At 40.9% G+C, this 20,583-nt stretch overlaps 1 pseudogene; it reads right to left on the bottom strand.

Moving 5' to 3' along the window:
* Positions 1–5,777: 5,777 nt before the first annotated feature.
* Positions 5,778–17,770, bottom strand: LOC121764228 (annotated as a pseudogene).
* Between the last annotated feature and the right edge of the window lie 2,813 nt (positions 17,771–20,583).

Genomic DNA, 20,583 nt, shown 5'->3' with positions numbered 1-20,583 from the left:
AAGTATTTTAAAATACTTAATATAATCCGGAAATTTATTATACCCGGACAGATCGGCCAGATTCCGAATAAATTAAATCGCCGATTTAATTAGGAATTAATATTTCCTAGAATTAGAAGAAATGAAGTAAAGAATAAGCACACGCTAAGGCATGCATGCATGCAAGATAAATAGTTACTTAAAAGTCTAATTTAAGTATATTATTTATTATAAAAGAACGTCGTCGCACGACGAGTAATCTCAAGTCAGGAAGCACCCGTTTGAAAGAGTTAAACAAACGAGGTGGACTTTCTCTTCTTTCTTTTAAAGCGTGTTTTATGTTAAAACATGATTATTTGAATGAGTTGTCAAGCCATGTTTTGTTTTATGATTGCCTATCTGTTGGCTATGCCAACCAATTAAATTGAATTCGGGTCTCAGTAGGTTAGTAAATCCTACTGGGACTAGTGTACACATATGGACCGTGAGCTAGCGCCAGGTTGGCCGGTCCAGGGGTCGTGAGCTAGCACCAGGTTGGCCGGCCCAGTAATCGTGGAATGTGGCCACATTCCCGGTTCACACAGATCTGATATGGTATATCATCAGAAGTTTAAAAGACTGCAGTCTATTTTCAGAAAGAAATAACAGTTTTAGTGACCGGGACTTATTTTCAGAAAAACCCCGCGTTCACTCAGCTTGGCTGACAACTAAAAGAGAAAATGTTTTTGGCATGAGCCCACTGAGTGCATCAAGTACTCAGCCCTGCATATTATTTTCCTTAATGTGCAGGTTGATCGATGTCAAATCCGAGGAGGTGTTGGGACAGAATGCTAAATAAGTAGGAAGATAGCTGGTGTAGTATGTCTTCATACATATTACATCTGTCTTGGTAATCTTCCGTTGCACAAATTTAGAACTTGCTTTTAGCAAAGACAATTGTTCCATAATTACTCTGATTCAGTATGATTTGTACCCTCAACACATTTCAGACAATGTTTTCCTTTGATTTAAGCATCTTATGATGAGTTGAGACAGCTTCAGTAAGTTTTAGTTGCGATATAGCTACACTTTCTTTTACTAGGGAGATGTGGTCGTGACAGATTGGTATCAAAGGACTTTTCTTTCGCTCTGACTCAAGAATCTTCCTTCTAAGCCTCAGTCTAGAACAATAGTACTAGGCTAGGAAGTGAACAGAATGATTAGTACAAGATCCCAACTCCTCAGCTCGACACAATCAACTGCACCAGAAACAGGGGTCGACGCCCGCTCGTCCAGAAAAGAGTTTTAAAGAAAGAAAATATTTTCCATTTGAGAAGGAAAATGAAATTTTTGAGATTTTCAGGAAAAGAAAAGAATTTTCACAGCCCTATATGGGAACGAAAATGTTTATTTGAAAAGGGTTACAAGATGCAACGTTATAGCTGATACTTTGCATGAGATATGCTTAATGTATCTGTGATTTATGTTCAAAGAGCTTGACATGAATGTATAGATGTCATGTGGACTATGTATGCGAACCTAGAGTGCTTTAGAAAAGTACCGTAGGTGAGGCATATGCGGCCAAGTGCTAGTAGAATGAGAATTTGTTACCGCCTTCCAGGGCGATGAAACCAATTAACACCCATCAGTTTGGGAGAGCTTCTAATTTCATGGAATTACGAGAAAGCAACAGTGAACCAGAAAGTACGGTCGTACGACCTATAGACAACAATGGAAGGAAGTCCATTTCCTTTGAGCACACAGATAGTATATATAAATATACATATATACTAAACGATGAACCAAGAAGTTCCCAGTGTCTTTAAAAGACCCAGTCATAACGAAAATAGTGTACCTTCGATCCTGTTCGGGAGATACATCCCTACACGAAAAGAGATCGTACCCGCGATCTAGTAAAGTGATCTAAGCTGGCGTAACAGGCCCAAGTGGCTACGTGACGCAGAAATGATACTTATAGCGTGCTATGAAGCACGATGGAGAATGCAATGTTTTAAAAGAATCAGCATTCTAAGTTATCGAGAACGATATGAAAGTATGACCTCCAGCTACGGTTACCAGTTTAACAGCACGAGAAACCCCATCTTGGAATGTTTGGTTTCCTAGAACGCGTTTAGCGTGTCAGAGCTCCACAAGAACAGACAAAGGAGTGTCACATAACTTGAACCGATGATTATAATCAATAGTACTTACTTGGATTCCCAATGAAATTCCTTCTGAGAGTCCTCCCAAAGGACGGTACCCCCGTCTATTTAGACTTTAGTTTGACTCGCAAGTAACATGTTAGTATTCCTTTTTCTATGCGAGATTTGACTCACTTCCAGCTTATGGACTGCAGTCCTTTGACTCATCGTTCATAAAGAGTAAAGTTTTGATTGTGTAAGCTCCGGTCATAAATTCTAAAGTTGTTTATATATGTGACCTTCAGAATAAGTTTATTCTTCAGACATTCTATGAACCTCCTGGACAACGATGTCTTGTCGTCTATTAAGACTTTTGATTGACTCACGTTTTGCAAGTAGTACGCCACTTTCAATCTTTTCACGAAAGCGGTGACCCAGTTTCGGTTCCCAAGTTTGGGACACTCTTATGTTTCAAGCATCGTTATTTGTTGTTGTCTCATTTGAACCACAATATAGGGGATCTATATCCCGATTTCTTGGACTCATGCAATGATATTTCATTCTTATGATGCTTACAGTTATGACCTCCAAAATGGTCTCGCCATTTAAATATTTCCTCAGAGAATTTCATATTGTATTGGAACTTTTGTTCACCTCCCTATTTTGAAACCGTGTTGTAGCAATATGTTCCCTACAAAGGTAAAATTATTCTATCTCGGTTCCAGTACATGTATTATTCCTAATCTCGGAATTTTTCCGCGGCTTGAAGTTAAGGCAAGCATATTGCACTTTTCCCTAACGAGCTTGGCCTAGCTGATTTTTCTAAATAGTTCATTTTAGTGTATTGCCTTAATGAACCTATGAAATCATTGATGTGATTTTGTTATTCCATATCAAGATGCCTTTGAAGCATGATCAATGTTCCTTCATTGCAATCGCATACGTTTCTAAATTTTTGCGGTTGCTCATGTTAGGTGGTGACATGTTTGAACCACTATCCTTGATCCTCAGATCCTTTCAGTTTAATTGGACAACAGTAATGTCCTATTTGGCAGCTAACTATGGAAATTTACAGTTAATTCATTTCCATCCAGTTTTCATGACCTATCTCATGATTATTTCTAGCTCCCACCAGGGGTGAGCCTCATCTTCTATGAGTTTATCTAAAACCAGTTGAGCTACGTAGTTCTTTGAATGAACTCAGTACTTACCTTCAAGGTCGATTGTCGACCAAAATTTATATGAGTTGAACAAGAGATGTTATTCTTGTCCAGTTGGGTATTCAGGAGCCCTTCAAATTTTCAGTCATACTCTCCTGTGTGAATAATAATCCAAGTTAAGACTATTAGATTAATCATCGAGTTATTGATACGAGACTATCAGAAAAGGCATGGTCTCAGTTTCTTTCAGATACGCATGACAATTATGTCTCTATTGAAACATGTGCAGAAGATGAGGCACCAGCCAGAAGCGTCGCATAACCGATGGCACAAACGTTAAATATTTCACGTGTACGTACCGCTTGTAACAAGCTGGTAGAAGATCGAATATTATGTTATGTAGAGAAGTAACTAGGCTTGAGAAGAGAAACATCAAGGAATATATGTGGATTAAATGACATCCGATGATGTAAAAGACCTATATAACCTCTTGATCGATCGAAATGCTTATTCTGAGTAGGATAAGTAAGCCACAAGAACAAAGTCTAAGTCATGGTTATGTAAGGAAAGCCATGGAGAAAATACGAGTACATGCGTAGCTTATGATTGACGAAACAAATCCCATCAGCAAGAGGGATTCGTTTGAGAGGTGGACAGGAAAAGCTAAACCTGGAGAGACATTCAGGAAGAGGAATGCGTGATAGCATCGCTACCCTCACCATCCCTACTATGAAGGGAAAAATCGAAAATTTTCCTTAAAGAGTTATTGCAAGAGAACGGGTTTAGAGCCCTATAATATAGAGCAAGGGCAAACGTTGGCAATAAAATGCGAAGAAGTATTCTACGATATGCCACACCCCAATTAAGTGGCTCAGAGAGGAGCTGTCGATAGAGTTTTGTGTTAATCTAGACACAAGATCTAGATCAGTTTGGAAAGTCATGCTAGATTATTTCACCACGAATCGCTCAGTCGACCCAAAAAGGGCATGGAGACAGTAGCGTTGGGAGAAAGAAGCCAACACCTCCACATGCACTAATCCAGTATTCAAGGATTAACGCGAGTAGAACACAAAGAATCGCGGTAAGCACAAAAGCATCTTGAAAGCGGTGAAAGTAGACTACATCAGCTAAGCGAGAGGTTACGAGGTCATTATGCCAGCGCAATGACTACGATTACGATCGATGCAAGCATTAGAGAACTCATGATACTGTTACAGGAACTATTAGACTTGGGTATCACACGACCCAGTGTATCTCTTTTGGGCGCACCAGTACCCTTCGTGAAGAAGAAGGATGGAACTTTGCAAACGTGTATCGACTATCGAGAGCTGAACAAGTTAACCCTCAAGAACAAGTACCTTACCGAGAATCGACGAACTCTTCGACCAGCTGCGAGGAGGTGGTGTATTCTCGAAGATGGACTTGAGATTGAGTTATCACCAACTGAGAGTTCGACAGAACGGTATACCTAAGACTGCATTTCGCACCAGATATGACCATTATGAGGTTACTATAATGCCTTTTGGGCTTACAAATGCCCCAGCCGTCTTCATGGACCTAATGAATCGCGTATGCCACCCATACATAGACAAGTTCATCCTAGTTTAATAGATGACATGTTCATTTACTCGAAGAACGAGAAGGAGCTCGAGGAACATTTTAGGGCCACTTTGGAAACATTAAGAGCCGAGAAACTCTATGCTAAGTTTAGCAAGTGCGAGTTCTGGCTTAACGAAGTGAATTTCCTTGGACACATAGTGACAACAGAAGGGATCCGAGTGGACCCTGCTAAAGTGGAAGCCGAGCAACGTTGGCAGTCACCAACGACACCCAATGAAATTCGGAGTTTCCCAGGACTGGCAGGATACTACCGAAGATTCATTGAATGATTTTCTAAGATAGCGAGACTAATGACTCAACAGCTCAAGAAATGAGTTAAAGTCAATTGCACCCCAGAACGCGAAGCAAGCTTCCAGTTGCTAACGGAAAAGTTGACCACACTGCCAGCTCTAGCCGTGCCGGAAGCAGGAGTCAACTATGTGGTGTATACAGATGCATCGAAAGTCGGACTTGGGTGCGTGCTAATCCAGAAGGGCAAGGTGATTGTGTATGCGTCACGCCAGTTAAGGCCGCACGAGTTGAACTATCCGACGCACGACCTAGAAGTAGTAGCAGTGGTACACACTCTGAAGATTTGGAGACATCATCTCTATGGAGTTCGATGTGAGATCTTCACAGATCATAAGAGCCTCAAATACTTCTGTGAACAGAAGGATCTGAATATGAGACAGCGTAGATGGCAAGAATTAGTCAAGGACAACGACTGTAGTATAAATTACCACCCAGGCAAAACCAACGTGGTAGCAGATGCTTTGAGCAGAAAGACCGCACCTCAAGTGGTTACTTTCCTCACACAAGAGAAAGAGCTCATCCGTAAATTAGCCAAGATGCGACTGGAGATAGTCAGGGCCCAGAGACGGTGGACTAGCAGAATTTCCACCTTGGTCATAGAACCAGACTAAGAGCCAGAATCATCGACGCCCAGAGACGCGATGAGGCGTTGGAAAAGATCCACCTCAAAGTGAGGATCGGAAAAAGGGACAGTTACCGCGAAGAGGCGGATAGCGCTCTCACCTTTGAAGGAAGACTGTGCGTACCCAATGATGAGGCACTTAGGAACGAGATCATAAGTGAAGCTCATGAGACGCCCTACACTGGCCATCCTAGAAGTACGAAGATGTATCAGGACCTGAAGAGGCAATTTTGGTGGGATGGCATGAAGAGAAGCATAACCTCGTTTCTAGAAAGATGCCTGGCTTGCCAGCAAATGAAGACTTTACATCAATGACCCTATGGGAAGTTGCAGCCCCTCGAGATTCCGGAATGGAAATGAGAGCATATAGCCATGGATTTTGTGACAGGATAGCCAAAATCTCAATGAAGAAATACCGCCATCTGGATGATTATAGATCGTCTCACCAAAAGTGCTCACTTCATACTAATTCGTATCACCTATGGATCAGATAAAATGGCACAGATTTATGTGCAAGAAATCGTGCGCCTGCATGGTGTACCAGTGACGATTACTTCAGATCGAGATTAAAAATTTACTTCTAGATTTTGGATAAGCCTACAGCGAGAGTTAGGCACTCGGCTGAACTTCTGCACAACATTCCATCCACAGACGGATGGACAGTCCGAAGGTACGATTCAGACATTAGAGGATATGTTGAGAGCCTTAGTGCTCGACCGTGGAGTAAGCTGGGAGCCAGTACTTCCACTTATAGAGTTTGCCCACCGCAACAGTTACCAGACAACCATCAATATGGCCCTATATGAAGCACTCTATGGGAAGAAATGTAGATCACCACCTTACTGGGATGAAGTTGGTGAGAGAAAAAAAAAATGTCTCGGACCAGACTCTGTAGAGGAATTGATAGAAATTGTCCAATAGATTCGAGAGAGAATCAAAGAAGCCCAAGATAGACAGAAATCCTATGCAGATGCTCACCGAACGGATTTACAGTTCAAAGTAGGAGACAAGGTCTTCCTGAAAGTATCCCCATCTAAAGGGATAACCAGATTTGGCGTCAAGAGCAAGCTGAAACCGCGTTTTATCGGACCTTACGAGATCCTAGAAACAGTCGGCCCTGTGGCGTACATAATAGCACTCCTGCCAAGCTTCGGGAATGTTCACAATGTGTTTCATGTATCACAGTTAAGGAAATAGGTGTTTGACCCCAAACACATAGTACACCAAGAAGAAATGGTGTTAGAACCAGATTTGAACTATAAAGAAAAGCCAGAAGCAATTCTGGACAGAAAATTGAAAGAGTTGAGAAATAAAACTATTGTAACAGTGAAAGTCCTATGGAAGCACCACGGCCGCGTGGAGGCGATGTGGGAGCTCCAGGACCAGTTGAAAGAAAAGTACCCACAGCTTTTTGCCTAACCGAGACAAAATTTCGGGATGAAATTTTTATTAAGGGGGGTAGAATGTAATAGCCGAGACCTAGATTCTCGAGAATTATGAAAAATAAATACTAGAAATTTATTTTATGAGAAGAAGGGTATTTGTTGTAGCCTTGAGCAAACAAACTCGATAGCTAGAATTTCTTTTTAAACCGAGTATCACAAACTTTAATAAGGAAGATAAATGAAGTGAAGTACACCAACTAGCATAATCTTTTTTCTTACAAGTTGAAGAGAAATGAAAGGGGAAAATTTCCAAGTAGAGACGCTAGCCTATTACAATCTTAAGAGTGTCGAGCTATGGGCCTTCGTTAGATCCAAACTGAAGCCCAATCTCGACAGCCCATCGGCCCAAATCAACAAGGTAGCAACCGAGAGTGGTTAGTCTAAGTCCCCTGCAGTATACAAACAAGTAAGCCAAGGAAAGAAACAAGAAAAATGAGCAGCAGCTTACAGCTAAAAAGGAAATGGGAGCACTACCTTTCTTTGAGTGGGAGTGAGCCGCACTTAGAGAGGGCCGACCACCCTGCAGTAGACTGCACTCTGCGGCCAAGACTGCCACGAGACCAGCGAGGGAGGAGAGACTTTATGTCACGACCGCCCATACTAGGGTTACTATAAACGTGGCGATCGTGATACAACATGCAAGGATAGAGTTTTATTTGAAAACTTGATTAACTTAAAAGAATGAAAAAAATTTTGGTTTAAAGAAGTTTAAAGTTATAACTTTTCTATTAAATAAAAACGACTCAAAATAAATACCTTTAAAAGAAAGCAGCGGAGAAAAATTAATTATTAAAAACCCAATCAACTTCTAAGAAAAACATTTAGTTTACTTCACGAGAAACATCATTTTCAAGTAACATTGTAAATACTCGCTTAAAACCTAACACAACCAAACATACTCAAACACAGTATGGAAACAATTAAAGTATTGGAACATAGTTCAAAACATAGCAGCGGAAAAGGTTCAAAGAGAGAGTCAAGGATAACGCCTATGTATGGAGACACATCGCATCCTAAGTTCTTAGGCCGACTCAACATCCTCCGCAACATCCCGCTCAACCTGCACATAAGAAAAAATAATATGCAGGGTTGAGTACTTGTTGTACCCAATGGGCTCATGCCGAAAACATTTTATATTAGTTATGTCATCCATACCAGTGATCTCGAGTTTTATGTAGTAAGAAATATTATGAGAACACAAAAACATTTCAAGTCTGGCCAGACAATTTATCTCCCCATTTTTCACATCATTCCATCAATCACAATTATCATATCACAGTGCGACGAAAGTGTGGCCACACTATTCGCCCACGAGACCGGTCGACTAGCAAGGACGGCTCACGATCCCACCAGTGTACACAGCCTGATAGGGTTTACGGCCCTACTCAGACCCGAATTCGTTTCACAACACAACCATATAGCCTAACGGAGCAAGCCCAGACGAACTAGGCATCAGGCAACAATCTCACAAACAAAATAACATAGCATGACATAACAAGTTAAACCACCCTTATAACACCACATCGTATTTTCGGAAAATAAAAAGGTTTGAAAAGAAAGCCCACCTCGATTGCTTAACAACATAATTCCAACTTATGCAACTCTCGTTTCTCGAGCTCACGTATACTCAATCACCCTTGCCAACGACAACACAATCAGCTTTCCATAAACTTATGTTATCATGCATGTCCTATTGTTCCTTTTTCGTTTCCCTTAAATTACCCATCCCATCATTCATCGACATAAGGAAAAACATGCCATAATATTTCTCAACGTGTCACACATAATTACGTCATAGGATACTTTCCCAAATCATACATGCATCATATAGTTCATCAAACTTAGCAACAAGTGATATTTTCACATAACAACAAAACTGGCAGAACTACGCGGTTGGTTTGTAAAAATCACCAAACATTCATCCGACCTCATATGAAGCTAAAATTTGGTCACAACACAGTAGACACATTCAAGTTCATTCAGTTAAAGTTTCACACTCAAATCATGGCATTTGGTCAGTCAAATCATTTATACAACTCTCTGGTCGGAACATAAAAATACTGGCAGCATTGCGCAGTTTGTTTGAAAAATTCACCATACATTCATCCGATGTCCAATGAGGCTGAACTTTTTACACGTCTCAGAAGACACTTCAAATGTTCATTTAGTTCAAGAATCACATCAAACGGAGGTCATTTGTTCGGTCAAACAGAATACGAAACATTCTGGGCGAGAACACAAGTTTCTGGCAGAATTGCGCAGTCAACTTCTAACATTTATTAAAAATCCATTTTTCGACAAAAAGGGCTGAAATTCACACGAGACACATAAAACACCTTGAAATTTACTCAGTAAAATTTTCACATCAAAAACTGCTGTTCGAACAGTCACAGATATCAGGTTCACAAATTCGAAATTAGGGTTTCTTCCTCAATCATCCAAATATAATTTTTCATGCTTATAACACAAAATCATACTTCAAAAATGTTCTCATAATCATGTTTGCACATAAACTCACATCATTCACCGAAGATTCAAATCAAACTTCACATAAACTCAATCAAAATCGCATAATTATCAAAGTTCTCATGCAAATACACTTTCCCACCTATTAATTTTGCATCTATCATTCCTACACTCACTATATGCATGTAGGATTCAAGAACAAGGATTATATGAAAAGATTGAGGGAAAGTGAATCAAATATACCTTTCTTGATGAAAATGAATCGGTAGAAACAAGAATTGATGCGATTCGTCGGAGACTCTTGAAAATAAACTTCAACGGATGCAAGAACAAGGATTGAAGGAGAGTTTTTGGAGAGAATGTGGAGAGGGGGAGGAGGCGTGTGGGAGAGGGAGAAAGGAGGAGGGAGCGTGTGAAAGAGAGGAATGGGGGCTAGGGTTAATTTGATTTTATAGTCTAGGTTTAATCCTACACTTAAATTAAATAATTAAAATTGTGGAGGAATAATAAAATCCCACAATTAACATGAAAATGGGCGTGTGAAATTGGAGTAATGAAAGGAAAATACTTAAACCTCAATTAAATAAGAATAGGTTTTAAATTTAGAAATTTCCTTGTTGGAAAAAAGGCTCCCACAAAATAGGTAACAATTAAATTAATTCCACAAGGAAATTGGAAGCATATGGGGCGAAAATTTAAAGGCTTTAAAGAAGGAATGAGTCAAATCCTAATTAAAATAGGATATGGAGGAATTTGAAAAAAGATTAGATTTAATTGGATTTTAAATTTAAGAAGGAAATTAAACAAAGTACTAATTAAATCTATAAAAATAATTCATCCTCTTATTTAATAGGGATTTTCGAAAACTTCCAAAGAACAAGCTAGGTTCGACATTTACGTAGAATAAATTAGGGATAATTTGATTTGGATTTTATTTGGATAGATATCCCAAAACAATTAATTAAATCCAAGAAAAAGAATATAGTTTCCAATAATTGGAGGGGCCGAAAATAGCCACTTTATTTGGCTAGAACAAAATGCATTATTTAAATTAATTTCCCATATTGAAAAAATATAAATAACACTTCATTCAAAATCACTCATGACAATTTATTCAACATAGCCAACTCAATCACGTAGCAACCATTAAATTTTATAAATGAAAATCCCAATCGACATATTTAAAATAAAAGTCGCAAAAAATTTTTTTTTGGGATGTTACACTTTAGCAGCACCCTACCCTCCAGCCAACCATCTTAGTTCCAAACCACCTGCAGGAACCGTACCCGAAGTCAGTAGGGCGGTTGAATAAAAGGGGAGAGAGTGAGATTCTGCAACAGGCTGCCAAGTAAAGGGGGAGCAGCCGCATTCAATGGACGAGGACACACACATAAACAACCAAAATCGGTAAGAAAAGGGACCAAAGGATTCAGGGTATAGGCTTGCAGAGCTGCAGAGAAAGAGTAGCCAACTGCACCGTCTGAGATCCCTTTTTTTCAGCCAAGTACATCAGCTTTTCTCAGGCTTTCAGTTAGGCAACGAGTATAAATAGGCCTCAGCCTCTTCCTCCCTTCCCCATCACCACAAATCAATCGTAATACAGTGAGGCATAGAGTGAGAGGGACCGAGGCAGTGAGATGGAGTAAAGGGGATCAAAGCCGAGAGTAACGAACAACAAGATACGCAACAGCGAAAGTAAAACCTCCTTCGAATTATTTTTGAACCCATGACATCATGTAAGCATTTAAAGCATGTTATCCCAACACCATGCATTTTTTAGGCTGAAAGATAGAGTAAGAAGAAGTAGTGCAACTTCCACACACCCCTACTGAAAGGTCCACGGGTGCGTAGGTGACGTTCAAGCAAGGATATATCCTACTGGTCAGGATAGAGATCCTAACTAAGCCTAGACCCTGGCTTCAAAGAATCCTCAACCCTCTTCCACTGGGTAGTATAGTGAAGGTAGGGGTCGAATCCCACAGAGATGGTGCGTTAAAACTATTGTGGTGATATTCTGGGTGGTTTGGTAAGCTACCACGCTTGGGTTGAGTCTCTACCTAGCCAAGAACTTAAAGGTGGTGTTTACTAGTCAGACGGTATGAAAGACATCTGGAATGTAACTGTGTTCGTGGAATGGGGAGACATTTTTGTAACATAAAATATTTAGAAGGTACGGGTTTCTATTTTGGGCTAGACAGGATATTCAGAGGGTAGTGGTGGTTGTGGTGACTAGGCTGACAGATCTGCAGGGTACAAACTAAAGGTGAAGGACAAAAGGTAAAAAGCATAAAAAAAAACAAAAGTGGTCCCCTCCAATTGAAATAGACGCCATCTTCTTCAACAAACACATCCAAAACTCAGATAACAAATCCAGATTCAACACGGAAAACACAGATTATCAACTCGCGAACACAGATCTAAAACAACGAAATCAAATCTGAAATCAAACACCGGAGCTGGACTTCTGCATACTGGTCAACATGGACGAACGATTCGGAAATTAAAACTAAGCTTTGTATGCAACGATTTACTTCACAATCAAACAGTGATAGATTATACTATCTTAGAGAAACTTGCTACGTAAAACAGAAATTATAGATTCAGCACTTAAAACACCAAGAAACTTTAGATCTAAGCTAACTAGGCAAGGAAGGAAATGAAAACGACACAATATACGAAACGGAAATCAACTTCATAGCATAAACGCGTTCGGATCTTTAAAAAGTTGATAAGGTTCCTTGTGAGGGAATCCTTCCATGTGCCCAAGAAACACCCAAACTCGTGTTTGATTCCAATTTTTTTGTGTTTTCAAAGATAGAGTAGCCTAGCCTCAAAAACAAAACTCAAAATAGTTTTGGATGGAGAGAAAGAAGGTGAGAAGAAAGTGTAAAGAAAGAGGAATCCTCTTTGAGGACCTATGACCTCCCACAAGAAGATGTGGGCAACCCTAGGCTACTTTCACCCAAAGCAAACACTCCATTGGCTCCACATTCATGACTACACAACCATAAATGCATACATATACTTGATTTAGCCAAATGAACATAAAACAAGCAACCTATAATGTAGGAATTTGGATAGAAATCTCACATGGGAGATGCTCTCAAAGGAGTCTTCATAATAACATTCATCAAAAGTCCCCTCTAAAGTCTTACAAAAAGGATATTTATAGTTAGGGTTGGAAACTCAAGAAAAGGTTAAAAAAACAAGGAAAAACGACTGTAAAAGTTGAATCACCCGGTCGGGCGTTTTGGGAAAGTGAAATCGCCCGGTCGGGCAAACTTTCTGGATTCGGCGCTGCTTCTTCAAACGCCCGGTCGGGCGTTCTGGGATGGTGAAATCGCCCGGTCGGGCGAACTTTCTGGACTGTAGACGATGCTCAGCGCACAAACGCCCGGTCGGGCGTTTTGGAGGTGTGGATTCGCCCGACCGGGCATTCCATCTGCCTCCTCCGTTCCCCTCCTAATGAAGTTTGAAAAGCCTTCCCGAAGCTTTTGTCTCATTGATCTTGTGACGGGCCTTCCGGGCAGCTTAAGGGGAGTCGTGGTCGGGTCAGCCCGGGCCTTGGACTTCCCGTTTGTATCATCCTCTCCCTCTTGAGAAGAATTTGTCCTCAAATCTGGGTCGTCCCCTACAAAATCAAACGGGCTCAAGTCAGCCACATTAAAAGTACAACTCACGTTATACTCACCAGGAAGATCAATGATGTAGGCATTGTCGTTCACACGCTCTAGGACCATAAATGGGCCATCCCCTCGCGGGGCAAGCTTGGACCTTGCTTTGTCGGGAAAACGTATTTTCCGAAAGTGTACCCACACCCAATCTCCGGGGTTGAACAACATTTTCTTTCGCCCTTTGTTCACCCTTTGAGCTACTTGTTCCCCCATCTTGCGGATTCGTTCTTGCACTCGAGTGTGCACGTCTTGTACAAACTTGGCCTTCTCCATCCCACCTACATCAACCATATAAGACAAAGGCAAATCGGTCGTGGACAAGTCAAACGGGGTGAGTGGATTGAAACCATAGACAACCTCAAAAGGGGATTGTTGGGTGGGGGAATGTATGGTCCTATTATAAGCAAATTCGGCTATAGGCAAACATTCTTCCCAAGAAGTTTTATTTTCAAAAACCAAGGCACGGAGAAGAGTTCCCAATGAGCGGTTTACAACTTCCGTTTGACCATCCGTTTGGGGATGTGCGGTGGTAGAGAAAAGGAGTTTGGTGCCCATCCTACCCCAAAGTGTTTTCCAAAAGAAACTCAAAAATTTGACGTCTCTATCACTTACAATAGTTCTCGGGACCCCATGGATTCTTACAACCTCCTTGAAAAATAAACTAGCAACGAATTTGGCATCACTTGTCTTCCGACATGGAATGAAGTGAGCCATTTTGGAAAACCTATCCACCACCACAAAGATGCTATCATTTTTTCGATGAGACATTGGGAGACCTAGAACAAAGTCCGTGGACAAGTCTACCCAAGGATGTGTAGGAATAGGCAAAGGGGTGTAAAGACCATAATTGTTAGATTTAGACTTGGCTTGCCTACACTCTAAGCAACTACTACAAAACTTTTCAACATGCTTCTTCATGCAAGGCCAAAAGAAATGCTCACTTAGTATGTCAAAAGTTTTAAGCAACCCAAAATGACCCATTAGGCCCCCTAGGTGAGCCTCCTTAATCAACAAATTTCTCAAAGAGCATGAAGGTATGCACAACCTATTCTCTCTAAAAAGATAGCCATCTAACTTATAGTATTTATCAGAAGCACCTTTTTCACAAGCTCCGTAAATAGAAGAAAAGTCATGATCATGCTCATAAAGGTCTTTAATAAACTCAAATCCAACATAATTGGAGGCACACATAGTAAGCACACGCTTTCTCAAACACACGGTATCACTCACAAGTAAAGTGCCATCATGCAAGGTCTCAAAAGGTTTCCTAGAAAGAGCATCGGCAACCACATTGTCCTTTCCCTTCTTGTACCTAATGACATAGGGAAAAGTCTCTAGGAAAACACTCCACATTGTCATTTTTGAGTTTAGTTTTTCCGAGAAGTAAGGTATGGGCTTACCCTCTTGCATGAGAACTCCCCCGATCCCCACACCACTTGCATCACACTCAAGTTCAAAAGTTTTATCAAAATTAGGGAGTGCTAGTAAGGGAGCATGCGTGAGGTCATTTTACAAAGTACTAAACGCTCTCTCTTGCTCCTCCCCCCACTTAAACTCAACATTTTTTTTGACAAGGTAGTTCAAGGGTGAAGCTTTTGTGGAAAAATCCCTAACAAACCTCCTATAGAAGCTAGCAAGGCCATGAAAAGACCTAACCTCACTCACATTCCTAGGTGTTGGCCATTCCCTAATGGCTTTCACCTTCTCCTCATCTACCCGTACTCCTTCCTTTCCCACAACAAAACCAAGAAACACAACTTCCTCAATACAAAAAGTGCATTTAGGCAACTTGGCATATAAAGCATGCATTCTCAACACTTCAAGCACATTCCTAAGATGACTAGCATGCTCTTCAACACTACGACTATAAATCAAGATATCATCAAAATATACCACCACAAATTTCCCAATAAAAGGACGAAGCACATGATTCATCAAACGCATGAATGTAGAAGGGGCATTAGTTAAACCAAAAGGCATCACAAGCCATTCATATAGGCCAAATTTGGTTTTGAAAGTGGTTTTCCATTCATCTCCCTCTTTCATGCGAATTTGGTGATATCCACTAGCCAAATCAATTTTAGAGAAACATATAGAGCCACAAAGATCCTCTAACATGTCGTCTAACCTAGGTATAGGGTGTCTATATTTGATGGTGATTTTGTTAATTGCCCTACAATCTACACACATCCTCCAACTTTCGTCCTTCTTAGGTACAAGAATGACAGGTACGGCACAAGAAGATAGAGATTCACGAATTAGACCTTAGGCAAGAAGTTCCTCGACTTGCCTTTGTAGCTCTTGTGTCTACTTGGGGTTCGCCTTGTATGCGGCCCGGTTTGGGAGTGATGATCCCGGCAAAAAGTCAATTTGATGCTCGATCCCCCTCATGGGAGGGAGTTCACTCGGGAGTTCCTCCGGGAATACATCTTCAAATTCCTGCAACACACCAAGGTCGGTTTTACTAGCTATCAAACATTCCTTTCCTTCCCTATCTCTCTCTCTTTCATTTTGTAGATGTTGGCTAGCCTCAAACACGGCACTAGGTAGCAATGGCTTCAAACGAACCTTCAACCCGTTGAGCATGTAGAAATACTCATTCGTGAAGCCATTTTTGTAGGCCCTTCTATCAAACTCCCATGGCCTCCCTAGCAAAACATGACATGCCGTCATAGGGATGATATCACATAGGATTTTTTCCTCAACTTCCCCAATCTTCAATAGAACTTTGCATTGAGCCTTCACCTTCAACTCCCCGGAATCCCCTAACCATTGCAATTTGTAGGGGTTTGGGTGTTTAAGTACCTTCAATCCCAACTTGGCCACCAACCGGTCACACAACCACATTTGTACAACTCCCTCCATCTATGATGACCAAGCACGTCTTGGACTTCACCTTACACTTCATATGAAAGATGTTGCACCTTTGCTCCTTATGCTCCTCAAGGTTGGGTTGTACATGGAGCATTCGGAGTACAACCATAGCCCTTAAGGGTGTATCTTCATCTTCGCCACTAGAAAAAGCTATGTCGGTGTCCGGGCTCACTTCTTTAGTGCCCACACCCTCCCCATCTTCTTCACCTTCCTCACTATACACGCTACCATCTTGCCCGATAACCATTACCCGTTGGTTTGGGCACTCACGTGCATAATGGCCATACCCCTTGCACTTGAAACATTGAACCTTCTTGTCTTCCATAGGGGCTATAGCTTTAATAGGTTGAGTACCCGGTAAAGCCTTAACGATCGATCTCCCTTGGGTATTTGGATTGGCCATGTTTTCCACCTTCTTGCCGGGAGCGCTCCACTTGCTAGTCCCCGTCCCTCCAGTTTGGCTAGACGCCCATTTAGCCCGGCTAGAAACCAACTCCTTACTTTGCCTCTCAAAAGTGTCGGCAAACCCAATCACCTCATCCAAGGAAATTCCCCTCAATGCCTCCACTTGCACCTTGTGCTTCAAGTTGATGTTAAGGCCATGGATAAATCGATCTTGAGTCGCCTCTTCTCGCTCCTCCACCCCTACCTTGCTCATCAATGATAGGAGTTCGTAGTAGTACTCCATTACGCTCTTCGTCCCTTGCTTCAAATCTTGAAACTCCCCTCGAAGTCGGAGGAAATAGGACTTTGGTACAGAGGTAGTCCTCATGAGCTCACACAACTCCGCCCACGAACCCACTTCTCCTCCCCTAACCATCCTTCTCCTCCTCATCGTATCATTCCACCATGTATCCGCATTGCCACGAAACTCGGCTATTGCCACCTTCACCTTATCACCTTCCGAAAAGTTAAGGAGTGAGAAAATTTTGCTCATTTGTGACTCCCATTCCAAGTAGGCCTCGGGATCAAACTTGCCGTGGAACTCGGGAAATGTGTGCTTGATAGACTTGGTGGGATCATCATACCGCGGCTCCATCTCCTCCTCCTCATAGTTTCTATATCTTCTATGCCTACCATTCCACCCATGGTGCCCCATGTTTCCATTCCCTCTTCCGCCCATCATGTTCCCGAACCTACCATTCCTATTCCCATTCCGTCCTCCTCCTTGTCCCCCACGCCCCCCATGATCGTACCAACCATATGGCTCTTCCTCTCCATTACTCCCCTCGGAGGCATCATGATGTGTGTGATTGCTCCTAGGGGTGTTTGACCTTGATAGTCGCAAGGCCTTCAAAGCGTTGAGCTCGTCGTGGAGAAAAGTTTGGTTTTCATGGATGGATGCTTGGTTCTCCTTGAGTTCCTTCAAATCCCCGAACATAGCATCTTGAGTGACATGCATTGTGGTTTGGCCTTCTTTTAGATCCCTCAAATCCGTCATAATTTTTTCCATCAAGTTTTTCAACTCATCCCCCGCCACACTAAGACTCGTGCTCGCACCCGGTTGCGGATCCCCCATCGTGGCGGATCTAGTACGAGGTGGCATTCACAATGGTACCTACAATAAGAAATAAAAATAAACTAGGATCTAGTCCTAAGGGTTAGTAAAATCCACACTCACACACACAAGAAGGGGAGATTTTAGTAAGAACTCACTTCCCAATTGGTAATCCCACCCCCAATTCACTCACCAATGTCACTCGGAAAAAGGCTTAGAATATAGTGAGGGCTAGGTTCACTCACTCTCAATATCCAACTTCCTAAATGCAAGTGCTAAGACAAATCAATCAAGGTATACACATAGGTAATAAAACCAAGCAAGTAAAGCCAATCAAGCATGTGAAAGTAAGGTTCAATGCCTAAGGAAGCTAACAAACAAACTTAGTTGAGCTGAAAATTTATGTAACACTTGGCTGATCTTTAGGAATTTTTTTGATATGGCTACCCAACCCCAAAATTGATGAAACTTGGTAGATAACAAGATTAAAGGGTTTAGAATGAGGGAAAAATATCCCCAATATAGCAGGTTTTCGAGAAGACCCTCGATTTTACGTTTTCCTCAAATCTGTCAAACTAGGGCACAAAACAGGGCAGCAACTTCACACATTAATTTGACCTATCAAATGATAGAATTTTTGGATGAGATTTTTCAGGAAAATAGTTCATATATCAAGGTTCATGCACACCAAAAATCAGCTCAATCCTACAACAATTGACCAATAAACAAGCAAAGAGTAAAACAAAAGAAATAAGTAAAAATAAAGAAAAGGAAATTTCATAGAGGTTTAAAATCAAACACTTGGTAGGCACCTAGGCTCTAGATACCAAATGATAAGGTTCCTTGTGAGGGAATCCTTCCATGTGCCCAAGAAACACCCAAACTCGTGTTTGATTCCAATTTTGTTGTGTTTTCAAAGATAAAGTAAAGATAAAGAGCCTAGCCTCAAAAACTAAACTCAAAATGGTTTTGGATGGAGAGAAAGAAGGTGAGAAGAAAGTGTAAAGAATGAGGAATCCTCTTTGAGGACCTATGACCTCCCACAAGAAGATGTGGCAACCCTAGGCTACTTTCACCCAAACCAAACACTCCATTGACTCCACTTTCATGACTACACAACCATAAATGCATACCTATACTTGATTTAGCCAAATGAACATAAAACAAGCAACCTACAATGTTGGAATTTGGATAGAAATCTCACATGAGAGATGCTCTCAAAGGAGTCTTCATAATAACATTCATCAAAAGTGTTGGGGTTTGGTGCCCCTTGCACAGCGGAAGTCATGCATACACAAATAAATCAGATCTACAGATCTATTTGACCGATTATGGGATTAATTGATTCACATGTAAAACATTGAATTGCATACAAGAACGCACAAAAATCATGCTTAAGGAATTAAAATCCTAATTCATGATATATTCTACGGTTTAGGATTACCGATCTGATTCTCCAAAGAATCGACGATTGCTTGCGCCTTCTCCACGTGATGTTCTTCGTACTCAACCACGAATCTTCTAACCTGTATCCCGAACTCAGATAATGACCTTTGGGTGGGCAAAGCTTGTCATCATCGAAAAAGGCTTGACTAGAAAGAAGACAGAATATCAGTTTTCTCAAAAACCGATTTTTCGTCCACTCCCACTGGGGAGCACGAAAATTAAGAGTAAAATCACCACCTTTTTGTCTTCTATTTAGTCTCCTTTATATAGAGTTATGATGGGCCAGATTAGGGATCCATGGAGGTTGGACTTGGGCCAAACCTGTTTGAATTTTACTAATTAAATTGAGCCCCAATTTAATACAAGTCCAATAGAATATTATTATCATCCACTATAGAATAATAATATTGACTGCCTGTCCAATCCCAAATTACGAGTAATCCGGGCTTTACCTCTTTAATTTATTATTTCTCGTGTTTAAGATATAAATATCCATTAATTAATTTAAGTATGCTATTTGACTTTAATTAATTAATATCTTTTTCCAAGAGTTGTCTAGTTCAAAATCTTTATTTATTATTCTAGAATAAATTCCAACCGGCCGGGTTTCTGAATAATAAAACATTTTTCGATCACCTCTTGAGGATATTATGAAACTGGACTCACCCAGCACACGATTCATTGCAATAACAATACTAGCACCTCTAGACATTGATCACCACTACCCAAGATACCAGGATTCTTGGATTGCGAAAAATTCGCACCATTTGATAAATCAAAGTAGTGCATAGTCAATATCGTATGCTCAATGTTATGTCAACAATGATTAAGAAATAACAATCACCGAGACCTCGTCTTTCAGTAAATAGCAAGAAAGACTTATCTCAACTGTTAGATCCTTCAGTGCAATACCACACCAGTGTCGTTTATTTCCTAAGGTAAGGAAACATGCGGACTGACACTGCAACCTTTCACGATAGGTAGCCAAAGCCTATCTAGGTTGTGAAATTCTATTTCTCTTCTACAAAGGACCGACTGCGTCACCTTCTGTGAACGTCGTTCACAACCAGTCTACTATGTTGAAGAATTAGACTTGTTTGCTTCTTATACATTTAAATGTTTGAGAAACATCTTATAAATGCTTAAGCAAACACCAATGCGATAAAAGTACTTCTTCTCGCCTTAGGTTAAAAGTGGATTGTAGAGTTAATTATATACAAGCAATTCTATCCGTGCAACATGCTCGAAATATGCTTTTCAGTATACCAATCCTAACAAAAAGTCCCCTCTAAAGTCTTACAAAAAGGATATTTATAGTTAGGGTTGGAAACCCAAAAAAAGGCTAAAAAAACAAGGAAAAACAGCTGTAAAAGTTGAATCGCCCGGCC

The sequence above is a fragment of the Salvia splendens genome, chromosome 14 (genome assembly GCF_004379255.2).
Source record: "Salvia splendens isolate huo1 chromosome 14, SspV2, whole genome shotgun sequence".
In the NCBI taxonomy this organism is placed as follows: domain Eukaryota; kingdom Viridiplantae; phylum Streptophyta; class Magnoliopsida; order Lamiales; family Lamiaceae; genus Salvia; species Salvia splendens.
Note: the sequence above shows the minus strand (reverse complement) of the source record. Positions and strands in the feature narration are given on the sequence as shown.